The 11952-nt window shown below is 35.6% G+C and overlaps 1 protein-coding gene across 1 annotated transcript in view; it reads right to left on the minus strand.

Moving 5' to 3' along the window:
- GTDC1 (glycosyltransferase like domain containing 1) overlaps positions 1-11952 on the minus strand; it is a 671515-nt gene that overhangs the window by 12214 nt on the left and 647349 nt on the right. The gene's annotated exons all lie outside the window — the stretch shown is intronic.

The following is an 11952-nucleotide window of genomic DNA, read 5'->3' on the forward strand; positions in this document are numbered from 1 at the left end:
GTTAATTAATAGTGAGGGATGGAAAATCAGTGTAGACATAACTCTTTTCGACAGGTATCAAAAATAATCCCCTGATCCCTACGGACCCCAGCTGCAGAGAAAAAAGAGCAATATAAAAGATTCTTTTAAGAGCAAAATTTCCAAACATTCTCCAGGTGTCCCCAACACAGTTAAATAGACTGGGGGTCCCTGTGGCCCACTGTTGGCTGGCAAGTTTCCTTACCCACCTAAAAAGAACCAGCACACTGAGGAAGAATTTGGAGATACATATAAAGCTCTCTGTACAATGGGGCTGGGGCCAGAATTGCAAACGGAGACAGACAGGAGAACAAAAAGAGGACTAGATTGGGTTCTGAATGGGACTTCCCTAAGCTCCTTATCAATAAGGTTAATAAGGGTCTATGCAATTTGCTGATCACTGTGATGCAACAACTGGGACCCAGCTCCAAAGAGCTGTCTCGGCACTAGCTTTTAGTCCTTTTCATGACCAATCACATTAAAGTCCCTTTCCTTGCACCCTGGAGAATCAACTCTGGTTCATAAGATTGGCCTCTGTGAAATCTCTGCTCTGCTATTACACTCCTACCTGCCCTAGTTAAGCAGATTAATGGTTATTTCCTAGAATTTGATCCATGGGTGCCTTTGTAATTGAAGCTGTAGCGCTCAGATATTTCTAAAAAATGTATTTCTGAAAAATACATTCCTTTTTTCTCTGGTTTAATTTTGTTATCCTCAATCATATGCATGATAGGGAAAAAAAATCCCAAACTTCTATCTCTTCTATAAAATACATGTCATATCAAAAAGGTGACAAGAGGGGGGAAAAGTAATTAGTGAGTTCACAGAGTTCAGTAGAAAAGTTAAAATGGAGTAACACATTACTTTTTATGTTAAGATTTCACAAGACAAATCTTGCCTGTGTTTTAATTGCATGTGACCCTGGCAGTCCCACTCTGAAATGAAGTGCCGTAAAATTAAAGATGACAGACGCTCAAAACAAGTCTTGTGATCTTGATTAAACTACAAAGACCACACTTTCTCTCTGCTGCAACTCAGATATGATGGGCTGTTTTATTTGGGGAATTGCTTCATTAATGCTTTCTTTGACTAGACATGTTTATTATAAAAAATACAGAATATAGTGATATCTTGCATAACTAAATATGTGTAAAAAGGCAAGTTAAAAATTAGGAATCTTTAAATAACCCTAAGACCTAATGATATTCTAAATGCCCACAATCTTTAATACATTATATAGGCATTTTTGATTTATATATTACCTATTCCAAGGAGTCCAAGGAAGCAAGCCAATTATTCTGTCAGTAGCACCTAACAGGCATTTAAAGTTTCCCAGACTAGCAAAAATTGGGGGGGGGGGTCAGGAGGAGAGGAATAAAAAAGAAAGAAAACTAACCTTTACCCTGGAAAAGTCCTTCAGGGGAAAAAAATACAGTTTGGAAGTTTTACATTTCAGAAATTCTGCCTGAGTCACCAGAGATGTGTTATGAACTGAAACTTGATTTGCCAGTATTGTTGGCCTAATGTAACAGTGCATGGATGCTCTAAAACCCTGCACTTGCATTCCCAGATGGATGGAAATATTACAAAATACATGTTCCAGTTTTATTCAAATCATAAAAGAACCCACCCTTAAAGAGCAATTCCTCATAGTCCCTTAAATTCTATAATTCTGATTTTGCTAGACCAATCCCATAAGCACAAAGTCAATATCCTCTCTTTGATAAAAATAATCTGAAGATTTCTGTCTTTGAGAGACAATTCATTTGATTGCATCATTTGGAGCAACAGGATATTTCTGAGGTCAACCAATTAACAAACCTTTATGAAACACCTACTATGTACCTGTAAAAGGAACTGGTCACACATATGAAATAATTTCTGCCCTCAAGGAATTTTCATTCTCTCAGAAGAGATCTATGTGCAACCAAGTAAATAGAAAATATAATACAAGGTAATTTCAAGAGAGGATAGTTGGAGGAATCCAGAAGGATCTCAAATTGGAAGTGCATTTTTGAACTGAGTTTTTAAGAAGACTAGGAGTTCAAAAATGTGGAATGAGGCAGGAGTAAACAATTCAGTGATTTAGTCATCCATATTGGAGGCTAAATCTTGCTTTTCCATTACCCCTGTATGTGTCATTAAGCCAAATCACTTCACCTCTCAATTTGTCTCTATAACATTATCAGCCCAATATAAATTTCAGGATGAGGGTTGGGTAAAAGAGCTTAAGTACAACCCTCTGAAGAGAGTCAAAAGTAATTCAAAAATAAAATAATGTTATTTGCATTCATATTCTTGCACTACCAAAATTCTGAAGGAATTATGAGACCCTTTTTCGATATAATCTGATAATCACTGGTTCTTTCTAAGCTTCTATAGACATTAGATATATTTTCCTATAGAAAACCAAAACATATGGATTTAAATGAAAAAATTATTGACTGTTAGATTTTTTTTCTTTTCAATTACCCAAATCTTGCTGTTTGTTGAGAAAGTATTCCTGGTTATTGCCTAAGATTCTGGGAATCAAAAAAATACAATAATTTGGTCATGAGAATCTAAGAGTCAGAAGAGGCTTCAATGACTATCCAGTGCAAACCTTACGTGATGTTAAAAAAAAGTTTGAGAGACATAGTATCTAGGTAATTATTTAACCTATCAAGCCAGTAGCAATTAATAAAAGTTATCAATGAATGCCAAAGACCTCTCATGGAACCCACTCAATGTTTATGCCCTTGTTAGAGTGAGAGTTCCTGAGGGAGGTTATCAACTCTGATTGGCTAATAAGAAGACTGGAATCCACTAATTCACCCAAACTAGTTTTCCCAGTTAGGGGATATCTGACAAGGTTTCAAGTCTTCATCAGTCCTGTATTTCAAAGGCTCACTGAATAGCCTACAGAGGTTGATTTCTGAATGAAGTAGAAAAGAGAGAAATAGTCCTAATTCAATAATTTGTTATTAATAAAAGAAATAAACATTTTTTTTCACTGACTTCACCACAATTCCCCTTTCAAGAATCCTGAACAATGGTCAGAACCTCAACCAAAAGTCACTAAACTATGCATGCCCTTGTATTCAGAGATGCTACCAAGTCTATGCTAAAAGGAGATATAGGATGGACAGAAGGGACCCATATTGACAATAATATTTATAGCAATACATTTTGTAGTAGCAAAAAATTTGAAACAAAACAACTGTTATGGCTAATAAAACGGAATGGCTAAACAAATTGTGGTGTATTAATGTAATAGGACATCGTGGCACAACAACAAATGATAGATGGCAGAGTCAGAAAAACATGGAACAACCTGTAACTGGTGTATAGTGAAATGAGCAAGACTTAGAGAACAATTTACCCCAATGCCCCAAAAATTAAAAGAAAGAGAAAAAACTGAAAAACCTTAGAGCTTTAGACTTCAATAGGATAACAATGAAACCCAATATCTATAAAAAGATAATGAACTTGAGCTATAGAATGAGTTATGCATTTCCTGACACAGTTTATGGGCTGGTGTGTTATTTGTATTGCTGATTAGTTACACAGGAGGTCTTCTATTTGGGGAAGAGGAAAAAATGATGGTTCATTCATTCAGGAAACATTTTTGAAGCATCTACTATGTTCCAGACTAAGTGCTAGGGATACAAAAAGAGGTAAAAGTCAGTCTTTATCTTCAAGAAGCTTAGGAGACACTATGAAAATAAATATAAACAAAGTAAGCCATATATTATATATATATATATATGATAAATAGGAAATAATTAAAAGAGCATAATCACTGAAAATAAGAAGGGTTGGAAGGTAGCATTTTACTTGGAACTAAAAGAAATCCAGGGAGGTCAATAGTCAGGAATAGAGGAGAAAAAGCATTCTAAGAATGGGGGGGACAGACATAGAAAATAATGGAAGTCAAGAGAAATAGAGTGTCTTGTACAAGAGGCCACTGTCACTGGATTAAAGAATATTTGTTAGTGAGTAAGGTATAATAAGACTGGAAAGGTAGAAGGAGGTTGAGTTATAAAGAAATCTCAATGCTAAACAGAGCCTGTTCCTGGGATTCAGGGTAGGGGACAGAGAAAGCCACATGGTCAGAGCTACATTTTCAGATGGTGGTAGTAGATTAGCAGATACAAATCTATAAGAAAGGAAAAAAAGCTAAGATTAAACAGTTTTTAATTCATAGAAGAAATAAAAATGATTATACAAATATATAAATCAGTTTTATCCCTGTCCTGTTAAATTTCAAATCATATATGTGTATATATGTGTGTATGTACATATTTATTCTTGCATAAATATACTTCCTAAAATACAAACTATCAATAACAGAAGTTCACTATTTCTTATAGAAGCTCATTTTTTTTTTCTTTTTTAGAATGTGAAATAGGACTATGGACAGAGCAAAGAACTCCAAAAACCTCCATTGGGCTGCCAAGTTAGATATCTCCTCTTGGCCCACAGTTCGTAATTTTTTGGACTTAACTCCATCATACCCTGATTCCAATGTATGTTTATTGACTAAGTTCATATGCAAAATAATCTTTAAAAAATCAAATATTGACCATGAAATACTCTATCAGAGCTATGGAAAGGGGATAAATTTATGACCAAGCAGAATTAGAACACATTACAAACTGATTCTGACTATATTAAAAAAGGTTTTACACTAATAAAATCATTGCTGCTAAAATTAGAAGGAAAGCAGAAATCTGGGAAACAATCTTCACAACTAGGAGTTCTGATAAAGGTCTCATTTCTAAAATAGAGAGAATTGCATCAAATTTATAAGGTCATAAGTCATTCCCCAATTGATAAATGGTCAAAGGATATGAACAGACAGTTTTCAAAAGAAGAAATTAAAGCTATATATAATCATATGAAAAAATGCTCTAAACCATTATTGATTAGAGAAATGCAAATTAAAACAACAATGAGGTATCATCTCACACCTATTAGATTTACCAAGAGGAGAAAAAGGGGAAATGATAAATGTTGGAGAGATTGTGGGGAAGTGGGACATTGATGCATTGCTGGTAGAGTTGTGAATGGATCCAACCATTCTGGAGAGCAATATGGAACTATGCCCAAAGAGCAATAAAATTGTGCATACCCTTTAACCCCGCAATTCCAATTCCAAGTCCATATCCAGAAGAAATTGTGTAAAAAGGGAAAAGTCCTACATGTTCCAAAACATTCATAGCAGCTCTTTTTGCAGTGGCAAAGAACTGGAAATAGAGGGGATGTCTAACAGTTGGGGAATTGCTAAACAAGTTATGGTACATGAATACCTTGGAAGCATGGAATGCTTATGGGAATCTGATGCTGAGTAAAGGAAGTAAAACCAAGAGAACAATGTACACAGTAACAACAAACAACAACATTGTGAGACGAACAACCTTGATGGGAGCAGCTCCTCTCAGCAAACAAGAAAGCTAGGACAACTGTATTTCACTGGTTCTGGACTATATTATCCCCATTCAGAGGAAGAAAAACAAAACAAAGCAAAACACACACATAGACACAAACAACCCTTCTGAATATGATGAACAATTTTTCAAAATTATCTCTTATGTATCTCTTTCCCTTAATCCTAATACCTCATACCAAAAATTTCTAATTTGTAAATACGTTTATTAAAACACACACACACACACACACACACACACACACACATACACAAGGCTAACCTGACTTTGCTGCTGAGGGGAGGTGGCAGGAAGGAAATTTTGTAACTTAAAAATATACATGTGCCTATGGGTGAAAATAAATAAATTTTAAAAATAAAAAAATCAAATATCACTAAGTGTGTTGAAGTAGTTAAAAACAAATAATAAAAAACCTGATAGGTGAGTCACCTGACTTCTAGACCCAGCTCTTTCATTAATTATTAGTATAATCTCAGGCAATCAGTTCAATTTTCTTAATTTTCTCATTTATAGAATAAGAGCATTATATTGCATTATTCCAACAATAGAATTCAACTAACATTTATTAGTTAAGAGGAAGTTTTACTCAGTGAATAGAGTTCATCTCAGTGGCAGAACATCTTTTTTCAAATCTTACCTCTCTCTGGCTGACAGACTTTAACTCTCAGTCCCCTAGATAGTTTTCTTGGACCACAAACCTTCAGAGCAGGCAATTACAATTTAGTTCCAAATCTCAGTTGCTAGAGGGAGTTTTCTAACTTGGAGCTCCTTGGTCCAATGAATCACAAGTTTGCTTTTTTAAAAAAAAAGTACAAGGTTCATAAATTCCATCTACATCTAAAGTCCTGTGCTTTTATTTTTTCTTTACTTTTTTTTTAGCAAATTAACAATACCTGGAATTTGAGTTAGTCGATTGGAGGAACAGTAGAGAGATCATCAGTCCTGGAGTCATGAAGACTCATCTCTTTCTGAGTTCAAATTGACCTCAGACTCTCAGCTCCATGAACCTAGGTAATTCACTTACTCCTGAATTCCTCAGTTTCCCCATCTGTAAAATGAACTAGAGGAGGAAATGGCAAACCATTCCTGAATCTTTGCCAAGAAAATCCCAAAAGGGGCCAAGAAGAGTAGGACCTGATTGAACAAGAGCAGTCACAGAATAAGTCTATCAGGTATTGCTAAATGTCTCCCTTCCTTCCTTTTTTTTGTTCTGTAATTAAGGCAAAATGTCTTTATTGAATCTAAATCTCTAGATGACAATATAGATTCCTTCATATATTATTAAATGCAAATTCCTTCATATATTAAACTATCATTTTCTAATGAAAACTAAGGAGTTCCATTTGATCAATCTGACATTTATGCAAGACTTTTAGCCAGAATGCCGGTCAGAAACCATGGAGCCATGACGATAATTCACTTTCTTGAGATGATCTGGATCTCTTAGGGCATGTTCTTTCTCATAATCCCTACTTCAGGCTCAATTTAGGGAATGATGAGAGATGTATGAGGTGGTGGGAGCAGGAAGTGAAATTCATTTGGTTTATTTCCCTCTAGGAGTAGATGCACTGAAATGAGCAAGGGATTTGGTATTAAAGGACCTGATTTACTGTCCAAGCTCTTCTACTTATTACATGTCTAAGCTACTATGTGGGCAAGATTTTTCACTTCTCTGGGCCTCAATTTACTCATCTATAAGCTATAATAATACTAACAATAGCCAGTATAAGGTTTACAAAGGACTTTATAGTTTAACTTATTTGATGGCCACAATTTTAGCTAAAATGTGTCTGAGGCAAGATGTGACTCATATCTTCCTCTTTTGCACTCATTCTACAGTATTGCCTGGCAATGAAAATAGCAATGAAATAGATGTTCTCTAGCTGTAAATTCTATGATCCTGGGAAGGTACAGTTAAATTCCAGGAAAAAAGTTTTTCAATAGGTTGATATAACTTGATTTTTTTTTTTGCAGGGGACTGGGGGGATGGGGATTGCATTTTTTTTCAGCTTAATGCAAATAGATATCTAGGGGTTAAAATAAAATCACATTTTGCCTATTTATAGGAAAAGGATGTTTAATGCTTAATATACAAATTAGATAGCAATCATGCAAAATATATCAAAGTTAGAGATGAAATGGAACATGGAGATTATCTAGGCTATTCCCCTCATTTTACAAATAAGAAATTTTGTCTTCTATGGGTACAAAATGACTTGCCCAAGATCACTTCAAATAGTATTAGTAGGGTTTTGAACCCAGATCTCCTAATTCAAAATTATTTTTAGTACTCTATACTGTCAATCAATACATATTTATTAAGGCTTATTATGTGCTAGACACAGAGTTAAGTGCTATGGATCAATTTTTTTAAAAAGACAATCCCTGTCCTCAAGGAGATTACACTCTGATCTTCCCGGCTTGATTTAAGTCTTCTAAAATCCCACTTTCTACAAGAAGCCTTTCCCAGTTCTTCTGAATTCTAGTGGTATTTCTCTGTTAATTATTTCCTATTTATCCTATACATAGCTTGCTTTTTATATATTTGATTGTAGGTTTCTCCTCTATAAGCACATTGAGAGCAAGGACTGTATTTTTTTTTTAATCTATGGTTTAGGTCATACTAGGTGCTTAATAAATTGTTTGTTGATTGCTTGATTACAATATAATGGGGGAAAAACACACAAAAAGAAATGGGGGGGGGGGAAGGAGGAAAAATGTCCAGGCAAGATATTCAATGCAGGGACAAGGCAGGTAAATCAATGAAGTCCCAAGGTAGTGAAACCAGGTGAGAAATTAAATGAGCTGAGCTGAGTTCCCTGGGACTTCATGGCTCCATCTTCCAATCAGAGGAGCAGAGGGTTACAATACAAGATGGAGTGCCAAATCTGATAGGGTCCTGCAAGATGATGAAGTTTGCTCAATAATTTTCTGGAACATGATACAGTTAGAGATGTAGAAGAACCAGGTAAGAAATGAAGAGCATTGGCTCAAGACACATTCTATGAATGTGCTTAGTTAAATCATTTTGTATTCATGGCTTATATTTACTACTAACTGCCATCTAAATGTTATGTGTATATATATATTATATATAAAATATAATTTCTTTGAATGATATTATATAGCCAATCTCCTAACAGAAGAGGATTCAGTTACAAATAGGAATGTTACTATTCAAGTTGAGCAATTGGCCAGTAATTTGGATATTTAACCAAAAGATTTGCTGCCAAATTAACAGGTCATACACACTGAACTGGCCATAGTTCCATGAATTTTCATGACTAGCTTCACAATGGCTCATTTGCATGTGTGAAATTCCGCTGGGAAGCTGGCTTTTGAACTGGCTAGTTGAGCCAAAGCACAAGTTGTGTAGTGAGCATTAGAAATGCCATCACATTAGGGAAATCGAAACCCAAATTCAACAAGTACTTTTGAAATACCTACTTATACACACACACACACACACACACACACACACACAGCATTATATGAGGCATAAGGATAAAAGGATAGAAAAAATAACACAGTCCTCAAGGAGCTTTCAGTCTAAAGGGGCTGTAACAAAGAGATAAAATAGGCATATGAATAAAATAGAATGTAATAAGGATAAAAGAGAGATCCAAAATTCCCTGAGGAAGAGGGAAAAGAAAGATCAGTTTTAGCTGGGAGGTTCAGGGAAGCATATACAAATCAATAAGTAAGAATTTATCCTGTCCACTAGATTACAGTCACTGTGGTGGGTGCTGGGAAGACAAAGACAAAAAATGAAACAGTTCTTGCCCTCAAGGAGTTTAAATTCTATAAGAGAAACAACCTGTTTAAATAATTACATAAGCAAATGCAAAATATATAAAGCAGATTTATTATTGACACATTAGAAGCTAGGGAAGGGCAACAGGAGAGGTTTAAATGTAGAAAGGGTTATATGATCTAGTCTTTGAAGCAAATTAAGAGGTTTAGGTGTGTAGGGTGTGCATTTTTGGCATAGGATATTGTCTGTAGAAAGGCTGTCTTGTGTGAGGAACAGCAAGAGTGGTTGAACCCTAGTTTGGAGAAAGGAGATTAAGATATAATAAGCCTGGGCTTGTATATAAGCATATAATTGAAGAGTAGCATCACTGCTGGGTTTAGGATTAAGGAGTCCTGTAATCTGGAAAATCCACAGAAAAATTTTTGGCTTGTCCTTCATATCAGAGGAGAACTCTAAATTTTTATCTTTTTCTTTAATGAGTATTGTAAAATTTCAGTTAAGTATTTGGTCATAAACTCTAGTGATGTCTGCTAGTCTTTGAGGATTGTTTGTGACTTCCTCAAAACTCCCCCAAATTTCCCATATCATTTTTCCTGTCAACCCTCAATATATTGGAAACTATTATGGGGAAAGTGGAAGTGGGGAAAGGATGACTACTGACAGCCAGGTGAGAGTGGAATTTAAAACTCTAACAACCACCCTGTGACTTAGGGTAAATCACTTAATCTCTGAGTCTACAAGGCTACAAGGTTGTTTCAAGGCATATATGTATTTGAAAATTTTTAAAGTCCTATAAAAGTTCACTATATATTAAAATAAACTATCTTATACTGTATAGTAGAATGACCCGAAAATGGAAAGGTTGTTGGAGGTTCAGGAAAGAGCTAGATCCTCAGAAAGGCAAGGTTGGAAGTGACGGGCTAGGCAAGATCAAGAACTGTAAGATGTGTGAGCAACCTGTTAATTTGGCAGAAGAATCATCTTATGAGACCCTAAAGAGATGGGCATTTGGCCAAGATTAGATTTGAGAGTTCTCCAAACAGAGCTCTGCACACAGTTGGCGCTCAGTAAATGTAGCACCTGCCATTATGCTCAGTGACAAAAACATTTACTAAGCACCCACTGCGTATAGGCCATCTGGGGACAGAAGTAGATAGCAGTCAGATAAACATCACACTCTAATGCCAAATGAGTGTCAAAAATCATAAGAGCTAAAGGAGCTCACTGGGAAAGGGAGAACAATAGCTAACGGGGCTGGAAGAGTTGGAAAATGAAGACTTCAAAGGAAGATAAGTAGTGGAGGGGGCAAACTCATCTCTCTTTGCACCTGCTTTAGGGTAAATCTCCTCATGTTCATTTAGGTTGATTTAACGTCTCTAAGTATGATGTCAATAATTTTGTATCATTTCTTCTCCAACAGCCCCAAAAAAGATATCTTCAGGGAACAAAGAACAGTCTAACACACCTTTTTCCCCTAAGCTAAGCTGGTCGGAGATCTAAGGTTGCAGAAGCAAATGGGACCAACCAATAGAGAGACTAGGATGGAGGGCTAGAATAGGAGGAGGTGACATAAAGTACCAACCTGGAGGTTGATGAGCACTCCCACAGGACCACATGACTTGACAGTTTATAACTCCTAGTTTGTTTTTTGTTTTTATGTACAGGCTGCAAGAACTATCAGCATCTTCTTGGCAAAACTTATGGGTAAGGGTGAACAAACCCAACTCCACATATCCCAGGCATCAACTCACTTAAATTGGCAGCTAGGGTGGAGTGGAGAACACACCAATGCTATCATTGGCTTAGGAAATGATAACTTTAAATGCTCAATCCACCACACATATCTTATAACATTTATAAAGCCCTTTCTATTTACTGTGCTCCAATTATTAACTTATTCGATCCCCACAAAAATCCTGAGAGATAGAAGCTATTATTATCACCATTTTGCAGATAAAGAACTGACGCAAATAACTTCTTAGCTACAAGACTTCCCACAGCTTGTAAGTATCCAAGGTCACATTCCAACTGAAGTCTTCCTGACTCTAGATTTGGCATTCTATACATTGCACCACAATTCCTAAAATACTAATTAGGAAGATATAGTTTCTTAAGAAGTTTTGTTTCTGGTCTCATATCTGGCTAAGAAGTAGGACTTAACTTTTGCACTTCTAAATCCAACCTTCCTTCCACTTCACCAGGTTCCCTTACAAATTACATGTGTGTGTGTGTGTGTGTGTGTGTGTGTGTACACACACACTTATGCTTGTATGTATATGTATGTATATGTGAGTATATTTATATATGCATATATATTTTTAAATTAGCAATTATATACTTAATGCTATTTGAGCTCCTAAGAAGACAAAAATTCCATGCATTATCTTCCAGTCTCTGCCTATCTAATTTTACCTTTTCAAATTCTATTCACTCCTTTCTCCTGGTGCCATCTTTTTGACACATTACTAAGCACTTCTACAACTGCATCTGTCCACCCACCCACCTGCCCATGAAGTCACTAAATATAACTACCTCTTTATCCATGAAATATATTTAGTTACTCATTTATAAACCCTTTGAAAGCTTAGAGAATGCTCTAAAGAATGCCACAGAATTTCCATTATGTTTCTTATTGTTGTTATTCAGCCCATTTTAGATAAGTTTCAAAGCCAATTGATTTGCATATTTATGGACTTCATTAAAACAACATGACTAACATGGATAAGATATGTGAACTTTGGCCTATTTCCA

The sequence above is a fragment of the Macrotis lagotis genome, chromosome 1, assembly GCF_037893015.1.
Source record: "Macrotis lagotis isolate mMagLag1 chromosome 1, bilby.v1.9.chrom.fasta, whole genome shotgun sequence".
NCBI classification, from domain to species: domain Eukaryota; kingdom Metazoa; phylum Chordata; class Mammalia; order Peramelemorphia; family Peramelidae; genus Macrotis; species Macrotis lagotis.